Source organism: Triturus cristatus, chromosome 8, assembly GCF_964204655.1.
Source record: "Triturus cristatus chromosome 8, aTriCri1.1, whole genome shotgun sequence".
Lineage (NCBI taxonomy): Eukaryota > Metazoa > Chordata > Amphibia > Caudata > Salamandridae > Triturus > Triturus cristatus.
The window spans coordinates 328844567-328860878 of record NC_140591.1 but is presented as its reverse complement, the minus strand read 5'-3'; the positions used below and the strand labels follow the sequence as shown (position 1 = coordinate 328860878).

Genomic DNA, 16312 nt, shown 5'->3' with positions numbered 1-16312 from the left:
TAAGTGTGAACACATACAGCAGGCCGGGCAAGTGACCACATATGTAAAAATACACAACATGAAAAGAGGACGAACAACATGGAAAGTAAATATGGGGTAGTGAAATCCCCATAGGTGAGAGTAGGGATCTTACCATTGGGAATCAATCTGTAGACCCATTGGGTCAAAAGCAGAGGGCAGCGTGCTGCTGCTAAACAACTGAAACGTACAGTAAGAAAGTCTCAGCATGTAGGTGCGGGAGGTACTTTAATCAAATGGAGAGGCGTACCTTTAAAAAGTAATTAGTTAGTGGCTGTACTAACATGGTCCTGTGCGGGGAGCGCCAATAACCTACCCTTCGTCTGCTCGCCCTGGAATGGGAATAAAGCCGGTGAGCGAGAGGTATATAAGGCTGAGCTCTAATATAGAGCCCTCTTGCGGGCCCGTAGGGCATTACAGCGCGGGTCCGATGAGGTGAATGCCCTATAATAAAGCGTGACATCCATTTGGATGTGTGAGGACACCAAGTAATAATCTTTAGGAATACCCTGGGTTCCAAACCTAGCTCCCTTTTCTTTTTCTCTCTCTTAGGAACAGTACCTCTTCGATTTACTGATTCACTAATTTATATAGCTTACACAAAAACTAATTACAGTAACATGTAAATGAATGTATAATCTTTAAATCTGAATTTACAGTAGAGTCAGAGGCCGAGAAAAGGGGAGAGGGGTCCCAAAATGAAATTTCCTGATGCAGTTTCCATTGGGAAATTTGAACAGTGCTACAGCCAAAATGGCGGCACGAAATGACACCAAATTTGGTATAAAGGTAGATCTTTACCCAGAAACTGTGCTTTTTATGATTTTCGGTGAATCCATTTAGTAGTTTTTGAGAAATTAATATTCAAAATGTATAGGTAGCTGGACATTTGGGTCCGCGGGAGTGCCACGGGACTCCTACAGGTACTCGACTTCCAATAAAAGAGAGTTCTGAATGGATCTGATTCTTCCATTTACTACTGTACGTGCTCATTGTTTGCCTATGCATACGTTGGTTTGCTGGTCTTATTGGTGGTGATTTTTGTTTTCAAATTGAAACCTTCTGTTTTAGTAGCATGTTCTGGTTGTTACAAATAAGAAGGAAAATATGTGCATGTACTGTGCTGCCCAGCTCATGTAATGCTTACTTTTACAACTGTGCTCTAAAAGGCTGCCATCCATAGTTGTATAATATCACAAATTAAAACGAATCGAATATGTACATATCTCAATTGGCATGCTATACACTGATCAATATAATTGCACATAGAGAGCTTTAGCAAAATTACGTTTATGTAATCTTCCTGCAGGCTGTACAACGGTGACTTGCTTAGCACTTCATAATTCGCGTTCATTTACTGCGCTCAGCAAATCATGCACTGCGAAGGGGGAGGTTGTTGCCGAGGAGGTGTAATAATCATAGTTGACACCTCGCCGCGTCTTCGCCCGTGACATTAACAGCCTTTTCTCCCTTTCCTGGAATTTCCGAGTTGTCATGTGACGCATTCAGCTCCGTTTGATTCCTTACATTTCATGCTCTTTTCTCCACGGTGCAGGCACGCGCAGCCTTTCTCTGGTGCCGGGACTTCTGGGAGAGAAACACAGAAACAAGGGAAAGCATTTTAGGTGAGGTCCCTGCAGGTATCATTCTGTCTGTGCTTGTCCAGCCTTGAGCGTGATTTGTGGTTTCATTGTTCGCTGTGCTGCATGCCTGCCAAATGCACACTGCCCGCGTGTACCTGCACAACGGGTCTATGCTTCATAGCGCAAGGGTATGCTCTGCTCAGTGAAAGCCCAATCAAGTGTGTAATTAAAAATATAGATGAACAGAGTGCTTTATATAGAATATTACACATTCACTTGTTTCTGAGAAATATTTACTGCAATTGTCCGGTGCATATTAACCTTTTTATTGTTACATTGTTAGTGTTTGCCGAACACATATTTTTGCACTCAGTTTCACACGTATCTCTCTAAAGCTATTTGTTTTTCATTTTGCGCCTGGTACAAGCATTATAAAAGTCCAAAAATCTGAAATTAGCGTTTTACTGCAAATGTCATGCTGCATGTTGGCTGTATCATACTTTACGTGTTAAAATTGTTGATTACTTGAAACATTTTAATCTTTAAACTCTAACCGTTTACTAATTTGCTCCTGCATAAAAATAGGCGTCTACTAAAATGTACTGAAAATTAATTTGTTTGCAGAGCTATCAATTTACCATTCTTCACTAGAACCAATGTGTGTGAATATTTAGGTAATTGTGTGTGTTCGAATTGTTTCGGCCTTGTTAATGGTATGCAATATGAGATTGGTTTGGCTGGTTAAATCCGAAGGGATCAATTTATTACAAATAATTTGAACTTGATGGAGAGTTGTTTCTACTGAAGCTTTTCTATGTGAAAGTGCTATCTAAAAATTGGATTTTAGTAGAACATTGAGAAGTAGCCTTCACACTTCTTTTCATTTCAACAGTTTGAGATCTACAGTTATCACCGACACAGACTGTCCCTCAGCCCGTCACCGGACCCGTCTAAAATCACTCACAGTTACATGTCTCTTACAGCCATTGTAATTCAAGAGGGAAAGGCTACCTGCTGCCTGGGAAGAGGAAAACACTCGGTGTGAATCCCAATAAGACATTAACTTTCTCCTTGCCTAGGCGCCTGCCTGCATTTATAGATATGTGTGATCTGTAAAGAAAGTGAGATCCTCTGGACAGAAGAACTGTATTTTCTGTTGCTAGGTTACCGAGGGTGCCTGCTTGCTGCAATGCATCATGGTAACTTATCCAAAGAGCCAGGATGTTTTTCAGTCACAGTAAATTTTGAGGATTAGGCTGCTACCTCTCTGTCCTGAGCCAAAAGAGGATGCTTTAAGTTCTTTTCTTCTTTTCTGAGAGCGGTACCATAAGGGAGATTCCCTTTACCAGTCAATGTTTTGCCTTGATGGACTTAACATCTGCCGTTGATACGGTGGACTGCCCCGAACTATGGACAATAATGTCCCAGCTAGGTATCGACAGTGCAGTTATTACCCCGCTTGGTAAGCTTCATGCACACACCACAGCCAGGGTTATAGTAGGAGGGGGGACCTCACAGAAGAATTTCCCTCGGTAGCAGGGGTCAGACTGGGCTGAGTATTGGCACCATTTCTCTTTTCAATCTATATTAATGACCTTGGAGAGCATCTGCTAAGGGCACGAAAAGATATCGCAAAGGTCAATTTGCAGCAAGTTCCTATGTTATTGTACACAGATGTTGCTGTTCTTATGGCAAGGACAGCTAATGGCCTCCAATCCCTTCTAGATGTTTTAACAGTTTTATAGATAGCCTAGTCTTTTCTAAACAAATGTGGCCCAATATTTTCTAAGACTAGAACATTTTTACTTAGCGGTGAAGAAATTCAGAAAAACTCTGATTGTACAAATTTGGGAGTACCAATAGATGTAGACTTTAACTAGATGTTTTTACTGAATGTAAGAGATATGCAATTTCAAAGGGCAATTGATGCAGTTTTAAGATTTTCCAAAAGGCTGGGGCACAAACCAACCAATGAATTGCTTGGTATTTTTAAAAGTAAATGTGTCTCTGCTGCTTCATTCAGTGCTGGTATCTGGGGTCATGCCAATTGCATACCTCTCCAAATTGTGGAAAATAAATTTGGCTGCTGGCAGTCACACAATCCACCGCAACGTCCTTCTGTCCTTTTGTCATGATGAGGTTGGTCCGAACCGCCTAGAAGATCATAATAAACTGCAGCCTCTGCTACTTTGACTCAGGATCTGGAAAAATCCAGAAGCCCAACTGTGCAGAACAAATTCTGACTTTTTGCATGAATTTGGATAACTGATTAGATATTCCATGGTTTAAATATATTAAAATGAGTTTTGCTAGGCTGGGTACCCCAATATATTTTTCTAACCCGACTAGCTTACTCAACATCTCTCCGGGTAGAATAAAAGAGATTCTTTTTTCAACATGTTTAATTGGCACGAATGGAGGACAGATGTGGTGGGCAAGAGTTAACCCCTTGCAATTACCTTCACCCCCGCACTTTACTTGCAGATAATTGCAGTTGAGAGGCAGAAGTTCCTGCTGACCAGGTTCCACCTTAAAACCATATAATTTGTGTCTGCTTTTCCAACTAAAGGCACCTGGTTCTCATCTCTTCCCCTCTGTCTTTGTGAAGCTCTGGCAGAGCAAAGCCCTGTGCACTCTATTCTATTTTGCACATTTTATACCCCACAAAGAAGGTAGTTCCTTCGCCCATTATTACGAGCATTAGAAACCAGATCCCACGTAACTGCCTTTGCTTATTTACATCACCTGGGAAGTGAAACTGTTATTTATGCTGTACTGAATTATATTATCAGTGCATTAAGCATTCAATCTAAATACTAAATTATGTATGTTATTATTGCGGCTCTTTCATTTTGATCTATTTTAAATCATTTTAAAAGGCTTTTTATTTTATTGTGTATTGCAATGTGTTTTCTCTCTGGTGTGACTTTTATGGCTCGACAGAGTGGAATAAAGTATTTTGATGATGATGATGAATGTTATTGCTTCGGACTTTTCAGCAGAACTTGTGCTGAAGGAAAGCGCTCATTGTAAAGGCCTTTTAACGGAGCAATATGTGAATGATCAAAACACAAGCAGGCATCAAACAAAGAAACATTCTGGAATGTTGTTTATTATTGTTAGCGATGCAGGAATGTGCAAATAAAACTGGCTTTTTCTCTACCCTGCGTGGCCATTTAAATCGCATGTCTTTGACTTCTTTAAGCAGTCAATAAAGCTAAGGTTTATGTATGTCATGCATAAGCACCGACTCCCACTGGAGTATTATTTTTACGTCTCGACCTGACGTAGGCAGCGCATGCGCTGCCTCGTCATACGAGGCTTCTTAGAGTCGAGCAGCTTCCCCCAGGGGCGTCCCTTTCATCTCGCCGCTGCTGGCACCTGCAAACAGCCTCACTCTGTCTGCAGGCATTCACCAAAAGCCCACTGCCTCATCATACGAGCCTTCTTGGAATCGATACGATTCCAGAAGCCTCGTCCCAGCTCCGCCTTAACTTTTGATTCGTGCGCGTTGTTTTGCGTCATGAATTATGCCAAAGGCAGTGCAATGATTGCACTGAAGGTATGTCACTCCCTTATTGTTGCCACCCTGTCTCCTTTTATCTACGCCCTGCGGGATTGGATCTTTTACCCGCGGCGTTACACTGGTGCCTTTATTTACTGGGGAAGCCTTATTTGTTTCCCCTTCTGGCTGTCTCTCTGAGATGCAGCTGCTTGTTGAACACAGCTCTCAGCGCAACTTCAATTGTATTTGATGAATGTGTAACTTTATTTGCGAGAGTAGTTGAGCACTGGCTACTTACAAAGCTTAGCTTGGTTAGGCGGTGAGACTCGGTTACTACTCACGGCGACTAAGCTTTAGACAGTTGAAGTAGCCACTCAACTTTAGCTGTGAAACTTCTACTATTGGCTACTGAGACTTCACCACTGTTCAGGAAAATATAAAACGTCCTGGCTGAGCGTTCTTTTAATTTTTGAGTGAGGACGGTTCGGTGTTGTCTCTTTTAATACACCTTTATAATCCCATGCTGTCTCCCTGCTCCCACGATGCCCCCTCTTGCAGCTTCTGGCGCCTGCAAAAGCAGCAGCTTCCCCCAGGAGCGTCTCTTTCATCTCGCCGCTGCTGGCGCCTGCAAACAGCCTCACTCCTTCTGTAGGCATTCACCAGAAGCCCCCTCCCGCCTGCTGCCGCCCGCCTGCCCTCCTACCCTCCCTCCAGAGACGCATACCTCAAGCCGCAGCAAAACTGTGTTCAGAAACGCAAACTCTCAGGGGCTAGGTTCTCACCCTCTGACGAGAGTGATTGTAGCGGGGACGGGGGCGTTATTATTTTTACTTTTAGCGTGAGGCGTGTGCGCGCTAATTGCAACGTGGACAAAATTGCCTGTCTTCTCATTTTACAAATATTGAAGCTCCTTAAACAGGTCTGACATTAGTCTTGCGATGGAATGTTGCCTTAGGTAAAGCTAGTTAGCATTTTTGAGGATATTTTGTACGCAGGTTGTCTACGTTTTCCATATTTCGCTTTCTTGATTCTTATGAACTAGGGGATAGCGTTTTTTCCAGGCTGTAAAGCATGGGGTGATTTTTGGCTTGTGTCTTCCAGCACACAATAAATTGGTGTAGAGATCGCCTCTGCATGGAATGAGGTGCTATGTCTATTCTCAAAATGTTACTGAAGGCTGCCTCTACTTCAACGGCTCATGATTCACCCAAAAAAAATCAACAAACTAAAAAGACGGAAGCACCATAAAATTAGGCTGCCACAAATCCCAACATGCCCCTTTACCTTCCACTTATCCCTAACCCAATCAACAGAATTCCAAGTCAAACACTCAGACAGGAACCAAATACTCGCTCTCTACTACTCACTCTCTACTACTCGCTCTCTACTACTCACTCTCTACTACTCACTACTACTCTCTATTACTCACTCTCTACTACTCTATTACTCACTCTCTACTACTCTACTACTCACTCTCTACTACTCTCTCTGTACTACTCTCTCTCTACTACTCACTCTCTACTACTCTCTACTACTCACTCTACTACTCAGTCTCTACTACTCTGTACTACTCTCTACTCTACTACTCACTCTGTGCTACTCTCTATTACCCACTCTCTACTACTCTACTACTCACTCTCTACAAATCTCTCTCTACTACTCACTCTCTAATACTCTCTACTACTCACTCTCTACTACTCTCTACTACTCTCTACTACTCACTCTCTACTACTCTACTCACTCTCTACTACTCTCTACTACTCATTCTCTACTACTCACTCTCTACTACTCACTCTACTACTCACTCTACTACTCACTCTCTACTGCTCACTCTCTACTACTCTCTACTACTCACTCTGTACTACTCTCTACTACTCACTCTCACTACTCTGTACTACTCTACTACTCACTCTCTACTACTCACTCTTTACTCTCTACTACTCACTCTCTACTACTCACTCTACTACGCTCAACTACTCTACTACTCATTCTCTGCTACTCACTCTCTACTACTCACTCTACTACTCACTCTCTACTACTCACTCTACTACTCACTCTCTACTACTCACTCTCTAATACTCTCTACTACTCACTCTCACTACTCTACTACTCTACTACTCCCTCTCTACTACTCACTCTCTACTACTCACTCTACTACTCACTCTCTACCACTCACTCTACTCACTCTCTACTACTCACTCTCTACTCAATCTCTACTACTCACTCTCTACTCTCTACTACTCACTCTCTACTCTCTACCTCTCTAACTCTCTCTCTACTACTCTCTACCTCTCTACCTCTCTCTCTACTACTCTCTACCTCTCTCTACGCGCACACATATGCATATATATATATATATATGCATATGTGTATATATATATATGTATATGTATATATATATATGCATATGCATTTATATATATGTATGTGTATATATACACATACATATATAAACACATATACATCTGCATATCTATATAAATCCAAATATAAATTCATGCATACATATACATATACGTATATGCATACATAAGCATGTTATGTACATGAAAGTTTGAAAAACACTAATAAAAACAAAACTAAAAAGCCACCTAATTACAAACAGAATTGCTTTAACTTAAACGAGGGCGAGACCTATTGCATTTTCAATGCGTGTTATCATATGCATCCAGCTGGGATGTGGCATGAAATAACTTGGCTTTTTAAATCAACTTTCTTTCATATGTTTTCAGATTGCCACAGTGATCGGATTCTCCCATTTTGTGATGCATTTACTAAAATGTGTCACTGTTGCATAATATAGTATGTGGTTGTTTTGTTAGTTTATCGTACTAGGGTCCTCCGCTGCTCCCCAACAGCAACGTCTACAAAGTCAAAGCAGTGCACTCCCAGTTTTGAGAAAAGGGAAATTTATTATGAAGCATTCCAGCAAACGCTTTGACCACAGCTGTCGGCCATAGTGAAAACAACACATTATATGTGTGATGGTGAAGTGACAAAACATCAACAAAGGCCAACAAGCATTGGCAATGCCTGTGCAAGATCTATTGGCTTTGCCAATATGTTTTAGCCTTGTTGTACACCAGCGTGGCTGCTGTTCAGCATGGCTAAATGTTAGTGGGGTAAAGGGGAATGGCATGGAGGGGAGTATCATAAAGTGGAGTACAGTGTAGTGCTAAGGAGTGGCGTGGAGTGGTGTAGAGTGGTGTAGAATAGAGCTGAGTGGTGTGGAGTGAAGTGGCGTGGAGTGGCGAGGAGTGGGGTAGAGTTTTGTGGATGGAGTAGAGTGTCATAGTGTGGAAGGTGATAGAGTGGAGTAGAGTTGAGTGGAGTAGAATGTCAGAGTGGAGTAGAGTGGCATAGAGTGTGATGGAGTGGTGTAGAGCAGAGTAGAGTGGCATAGAGGGTGTTGCGTAGAGTGCACTAGAGTGTTGTAAAGTGGAGTAGTGTAGGAGAGTGGAATTGCATAGAGTGGAGTAGAGTGTTGTCACATGGAGTGGTGGAGAGTAGAATGGAGTGGCTTAGAGTATCATAGAGTGGGGTGGCATAGAGTAGAGTAGTGGAGTGGAGAAGAGTGGTGTAGTGTGTCGTAGAATAGAGTGGAGTAAAGTGGCATGGAGTGGCAAAGAGGGAGTTGCCTAGAGCATAATAGAGTGGAACAGAGTATTGTGAAGTGGAGTGGCATAGAGTGGAGTGGACTGTTAGAGTGGAGTACGCTGTTAGAGTGGAGTAGAGTTTAATGGAATAAAGCAACAGAGAGTGTAGTGCCATAAAGTGGAGGGTCGTAGATTGCAGGAGAATGGCCTAGAGCAAAGTGGTGTAATGTACAGAGCTGCAGAGTAAATTGGTGTAGAGTGCAGTGGCATAGAGTGCATTGGTTAGATTAAAGTGATGTAGAGTAGAGTGGCATAGAGTTCAGTGACATAGAGTGCAGTGGCGTAGAGTAGAGTGCAGTGGCATAGGGTGCAGAGGCATAGACTAGATTGTTTCAGAGTAGAGTGATGTGGTTTACAGTGAAGTGGTGCGTGCAGGATAGAGTGCAGTGGCACACAGTAGAGTGGTGTAGAGTGCAGTGGCATGGAGTGTAGTGCTGCAGAATAGATTAGCAGAGTGGCATGGTGTTTAGTTCATTGGCGTACAGTGTAGTAAAGTGGCATAGAGATCAGTGGTGCAGAGTAAGTTACAGTGGCATAGAGTGCAGTGGTGCATAGTAAAGTGGTGTAGAGTAGAGTGGTGCAAAGTAGAATGGTATAGAGAGCAGTGGCATACAGTATAGTGGTACAGAGTAGAGTGGCATTGAGTTCAGTGGCAGAGAGTGCAGTGTTGTAGAGTGCAGTGGCATAGAGTGCATTGGAGTAGAGTGGCATAGAGTAGAGTGGTGAAGAGTAAAGTGTAGTGGCACAAGTGCAGTGCTGCAGAGAAGAGTGGCATAGAGTTCAGTGAAGGAGAGTGCAGTGTTGCAGGACCATGGATTGCAAAGAAAAGTGAAGTGGCGTGGAGTGGAGCAATGCAGAGTAGATTGGCATAGAGTGTAGTAGGATACAGTACATTGGCATTGAGTGCAGTTGAGTGGCCTAGAAAAGAGTGGTGCAGAGTAGAGTGCAGTGGCATAGAGTGCAATGGTGCAGAGAAGAATGGCGGAGAGTGCAGTGGCAGAGAGTGCAGTTTTGCAGAGTAGAGTGGCGTAGAATGAAGTAGAGTAGAATGGAGTGGTGCATGGTTGAGCACAGTGACATAGAGTGGAGCGATAGAGAGTAGAGTGGTGTAGAGTGTAGTGCTGTACAGTGCATTGGCGTAGAGTGTAGTAGAGTGTCATAGAGTAAAGCGGTGTGGAGAAGAGTGCAGTGGCATAGAATGCAGTGGTGCAAAGAAGAGTGGCGAAGAGTTCAGTAGTGGAGAGTGCAGTGTTGCAGAGTAGAGTGGCATAGAGTGAAGTGGCGTAGAGTGGAGTGGTGCAGGGTAGAGTGCAGTGGCATAGAGTAGTGGCACAGGGTGCAGTGGAGTAGAGTGGTGTGGGGCAGAGTGGAGTAGAATGACTTTGAGTGCATTGGTGTAGAGTGCAGTAGAGTGGCATAGAGTAGAGTGGTGCAGATAAAGTGTCATACATTCAGTGGCTGAGAGTACAGTGTTTCAGAGTACAGTGTTGTAGAGTGAAATGGTGTCGAGTAGAGTGGCATAGAGTAGAGAGTTGCAGAGTAGAGCATAGTGGTGTACAGGGCAGTGGTGCAGAGTCATTTGGCATGGAGTGCAGTGGTGTATTAGTTTTTAGTAAAGGGGTGTTGAGTGCATTGGTGAAGAGTTCAGCAGTGTAGTGTGCAGTGGTGTAGAGTGCAGTAGCGTAGAATAGAGTGGCGTGGAGTCACGTAACGTAGATTGCAGTGGCATAGAGTGGGGTGGTATATCGTGGAATGGCGCAGACTGGAGTAGAGTAGTGAAGAGTGCAGTGGCTTAAAGTAGATTGTTTCAGAATAGAGTGCAGTGGCATAGGGTGCAGTGGCATAGAGTGGAGCAATGCAGAGTAGAGGGGGGAAGAGTTTTGTGGCGTACAGTGCATTGGCACAGATTGGAGTGCAGAGTTCAGTGGCAGGCAGCAAATGCAATGTTGCAGAGTAGAGTGGCCTAGAGTGAAGTGGCATAAAGTGGAGTGGTGCAGGGTAGAGTGTAATTTTTTTTTTCACAGAGTTTCATATAGCGTGAACTTGACCCGGTATCGGGTATCAGATCGCTTTACATAGCACCAGTTGCGTTACATGAGGACAAATTCATTTTTGTTAGACACAGGGAGATTAAGTGATTTACCCAGAATCACAGGATGTTCAGCGTCATTGCCGAGACTTGAACCCGGTTCCCTAGATTCGAGGTCGACCACCCTAGCCGTTAGGCCAACTCATCTCCCCAATCGTGTAGAGTGCAGTGGCATAGAGTGCAGTGGTGCAGAGTTCAATGGTGGGCAGAGAGTTTAGTGTTGCAGAGTAGACTGGCATAAAGTGAAGGGGTGTAGAGTGTAGTGGCGCAGACTAGAGTGTAGTGGCATAGAGTGCATTGGCGTAGAGTTTATTGGCACAGAGTAGAATGCAATGGCATAGAGTGCAGTGTTGGAGACTGCTGTGGTGTATATTAGAGGGACTCAGAGTACATTAGCATGGAGTGCAGTGGCGTAGAGCAGCGCAGAGTAGAGTTGAGTGGTGCAGAGTGGAGTGATGCCCAGTGGAGTGGCATAGAGCAGATTGTTTCAGAGTAGGGTGGAGTGGTGCACAGTAGAGTAGAGTGGCATAGAGTGCAGAGTAGATTAGAGTGGCATAGAGTGAATTGGCATAGAGTGGACTGATACAGAGTAGAGTGTTTTGCCGTAGAGTGCAGTGGCGTAGAGTACAGTGTTACAGAGTAAAGTGGCATACAGGGGAGTGGGGCAGAGTTGAGTGGTGTAGACCAGAGTAAAGTGACACAGTGTGGAGTGGCGTGGAGTGGCGTAGTATGGAGTAGTGTGGAGTAGTGCATAGTGGACTGCAGGGGGTGCAGAGTAGAGTGGAGTGGGGTAAAGTGAAGTATGCTTGGTGTGATAGCATACTATCATTACAAACAATACATCTTCAATTGAAATGACCATCACATTTGCACAGACATACAGGGACATAGTTACAAGGAGTTAACACCACCTGAACATCTCTTTTTTCAATGTTCTAGTGGCGTTAAGTTCCCTTAGCTTTACTTAACATGGCTTAATGCCACCTTGTAAATAATGCCCCTATTCACGCAGCACTTAGCGTAAAAGGGTCGTTCAATGGGTTCTGCAATGGCGTTCTGCTGCAACACCCATTGCTTTTTAACACTGCCCCATATTTACAAGGTTGGGGTAGCAGCAACAATATCTACAGGGAATACCTGGTCTTAAGCAGGCAATGAATATGAGGAGAAATATTTAATTCCTCCTCACATTTTGCTCTTTTCATGTGTGCTTCTACGGCACACATATAAAGAGCAAATCGCCTATAAAGATGGTTTATATGCAGGAAGGTGTCCCATAAACAATCACCCCTGCAGCGCAGGCACCCTTAGAACATGGTGCTGTGTGCCTGCGCTGGCGCTAGTCAGCTTCATTAGCGCTAGGGGAAACGTAGGGGTGTGCCCATTCTTGTAAATACAGCGCATCCCTGTGTTTTGAAACTGATGGAGCGCGGCGTTACCAATTTTGCCGTTACACCATTCTCCACCACTTTCTAGTAAATATGCCCGACAGTTTTACTGATAAAAGTATACAGCGCACAAATGATAATGGATGGAAGTGTCATCACCTAGTGATTTGTTTTGATTGTATTCAAATATTTGTTCCCACCACACTTCAGAATTACCAAAAATGTGCAGCAAATGTGACAAGATAAGAACAAGATTTAAAGGCCTGTTTACAGAAACAGGGTAAGTCACGCCACATTGAGGGAGACAGATGGATGATAAGCGATACTTACAGGTGACAGAGTTTGCCCCTTCTGTGTTTGAGTATGGCGTTGGAATGCAACGCCAAGAGGAATATGGCTGCTCAGTCAGTATTAAACCCCCAACAAAAAAACTTGTTTTACAGAAAATAATAAAAGCATTCCAAAACAAAAAGTATTAAAAAAATAAAAGCAAACAACATTATTGTTAATAATCATATCAATCACATTAATAATAATATTAATAATAATATAAATCCCGTTTTACCAACAGTAGCTAAAGTGGTGACTTCAGAGGGGTTAGATATACCATTACCACTCTAGTCTAAACTACAGTTAAGATAGTGTTGGACTTCAGAGAGATTAGATTTACTATTCCAAATCCACACTGCCCAACAGTAAAGAAAGTGTTGGACTTCAGAGAAGTTACATTTACTATTCCCTCTCTAGTCTAAGCAACAGTAGAAAAGTTTTGAACTTCAGAGAGGTGGGATTTACTATTCTCTCTCCAGTTTAAACAACAGTAGGGAAAATGTTGGACTTCCGAGGAGTTAGATTTACTATTTCCACTCCTGTCTAAGCAATAGTAAGGGAAGTGTTGGATTTTGGAGAGATAAGATTCACTATTCCAAGTCCAGTCTAAGAAGCATTAGACAAAGTGTTGGACTTCGGAAGGGTTAGATGCACTATTCCCACTCCAGTCAATCCAGCAGTAGGGTTAGTGCTAGACTTAGGTGGGGTTAGATTAACTATTCACACTCCACTCTAAGCAACAGAAGGGAAAGTCTTGCACTACTGAGGAGTTAGATTTACTATTTCCTCTCCATTCTAACAATATAAAAATATTTAAGAGGCCCTTCAACTTGATTTTCTTGTGAGTTGATGATGGTGCCCAACTACAAGACTCAATTTTTCTCTTGTGCATGCTTTCTCCCTTTCTCTCTCATTCACTTTCTTACCTTGTTTTCTTCACTCTTTTTCTCTTCTATGCTCCTGCTCTTTTTTTCTTTCTTCCTTTCTTCCTCTCCTTTTCCAACGTTTTCTCTTTTCTCATTCTCTCATTCGCTCTCTGTCTACATCGCTCTATCTCTCTCTCACTTTCCTAAACACACTTCTCCCCTCTGTGATCCAACGCATCTCATTTTTAAAAAAATAACATTTTATTGAAAATATTGTCATAGTAATAAAACATTACATTGGTTAAATGAGATGTAATAAATAACAAAGATATAAAGTTAACAAAGTCATTTAGAGTAAGAAGATACTTAATAACATCTAAAAACAAAATACTGTAACATTAAGAAAAACTATTGAGAGAAAAGAACTAGGAAAGAATAACATACATAAACATAATAAGTGTATATATTAAATAAGTAATGTTTCTATTTTGCTTTGTTTTGTTTTACATAAAAAGGAAAGGAAAGATAAAGAGAAGAAAAGGGTGAGAGAGAAAAGGAAGAAAGAGGAGATACAACAGGTAGAATATAATATAAGTATTAGGAGAAAGATGAGTGTGAGGACAGAAAAGTAGTAAAAGGTAACCATAATAAATCAGATTTAATCTTTTGAAATATTGAGGAATGAGAAACAGAAGCTATTCTATGTTCATCACATATTAAATTCCACCAAATCAAAAAGGATAGTTTAGAATAATCTTTCCAACAAGTTAATATAACTTTAACAGCAAGTGCAATATACAGGTCAAATCAAATAGTTTTTGAGGGGAGATGATCAAAATCAATAGACATAGTCCCCCAAAAAATATTGTGAATAGAGAAAGGACTAGTACATGAAAAACTCAATAAGGATTTAGACAATATAGCTTTCCAAAATTCATGTACTTTAGGACCATAATAAAGTAAATGTGTCAAAGTGCCTTCAGAGACAAGACATGACCAAAACAGGGAAGAAGTATAATGGTCAATTTTATGCAGGAATTGAGGAGTAACAACCACTCTGTTATACATGAAATATAGGGATTGTGTAATATTGGCAGCTTTAGAGGTTTTAAAATCTTTTGCCACAGTCGATCCCATTGATGAACAGAAAGTGATTGAAATAAATCCTTTTCCTATACAATTCGATAGAGGATTTATTTCTTGTATTCAAGGGGGAAGACAAAGTTTTGTATATGAAAGAAGCCGTTAGAGTGGAGTCGTTAATGATATTAAATAAGGGTGACACGGAGGTAACTGAAGTAACATCTAAATTAAAATTGTTGTTCAACAGAAAGGTTTGAAGTACAGGAAATATTGTGTTATATTGTTGAATACAGGAATCAGGGAGGCCAAATGGTTCTTGTAGTTGAGGAAATTATAAAATGGAATTATTAGTTATCAAATGATGCACTTAAAAAATACCCTTTTCTCTCCAGTGTTTAAAATAAAAAGATTTATGGCAAAATGTAATACATTTGTTATATCATATATTAGAACATTGGAATGTTGGAAGCTCCATTGAAAACAATGGAGTGCTCCGGGCTTATAATGGCTAGTATAAGCCCGGAGCTCCAACATTCCAATGCTTCTTTGTTCACAGCTCTGACTGTGAACAAAGGCTTTAGGGAGCCTGAGGGGACTTCAATCCCCTCGCGTTCCCTGAAGCCTTTCTTCTATTTGTTAGAACATTCTGCCCTCTAGTGGCAGAATGTTCTAATATCCTTATAGCCCTTCGCAGCTGGGCTATACCAGCTATTAAAGTCCCGCTGCCTTGTTAAAGTCCCTCGCCTTCGGCTCGGGCCTTTAACGATGCAGCGGGCCTTTAATAGCCGGTATAGCCCGCTACGGTGGGCTATAAGGCTATAGAAGAGGCTAAAAAGGATTGATAAAAATCAAGTCCTTGGGTAAAAAGGGTATGCAGTAAATGATGTGAATATTTTAAAATAGGGTATTTGGAAATGAAAGTGCAGTTAGTCATAGAAACAACATCCTGAAAGGAGAGGTCATGCAGCAGTGAACGTTCAAAAGCAAACCATGTTGGTATAGGAGAGTCTTGATATTCTTTGGAAATAGCATAACATTGGCAAATTAAAAAGGCAGGATGATATAGCTTAAACTCAGGGAAACGTATGCCACCCTCTGATTTTTGACGAATTAATTTAGATAAAGCAATACAAACCCGTTTATTGTTCCAAAGGAGTTTAGTACAAATAGAAATAATCTGAGACAAGTGATAATCAGGAATTTTAAAAGGTAACATTGAGAACATAAAAGAACATGAGGTACAATCATCATTTTAATAGTGTCTAACCTGCCCCACCAGGATAACAATAACGGGGACCAGGAGGATAACAACTTTTGGAGTTTAGGTTTTAAGGCATTAAAGTTATAAGTTAATGTATCAGATATGTTGGAGGAAAACCATATTCCTAAGTATTTAATTTTCTGGGGGCACCAAGTAAAGTTAGTTTTATCAAACATATACCGATAACAGGATGAATTTAGTGGTAAAACTTCAGTTTTAGAAATGTTTTGTTTATATCCAGAAACATTAGAGTATAAAGCAATCTCTTGTAAAAAAAAAAAAGGGTCTGGGAATTGCAAGGGTCGGACATATAAATTAGGATATCATCTGCGTATGCAGAGAGCTTAATTTCATGAGAATTGAGTTTGAAACCAGTTGAATCAGGATTATGTCTGATACGTTCGAGAAAAGGTTCCAAACAAAGGAGAAAAAGTAATGGGGAGAGGGGACAACCCTGTCTAGTACCTCTTTGTAATTTAAAGTAGGGGGAGCAATGGCCATTAACAAACACACAAGCATGTGGATTAATATAC

The 16312-nt window shown here is 41.6% G+C and overlaps 1 protein-coding gene across 1 annotated transcript in view; it reads left to right on the top strand.

The window, feature by feature from the left end:
• Window positions 1–1514: 1514 nt before the first annotated feature.
• Window positions 1515–16312, top strand: part of LNX2 (ligand of numb-protein X 2) — a 203224-nt gene continuing 188426 nt past the window's right edge. Inside the window, exon 1 of the mRNA XM_085621630.1 lies at window positions 1515–1643. The gene's annotated coding sequence lies outside the window, so the exon portion shown is untranslated. The remainder of the gene's footprint in view (window positions 1644–16312) is intronic.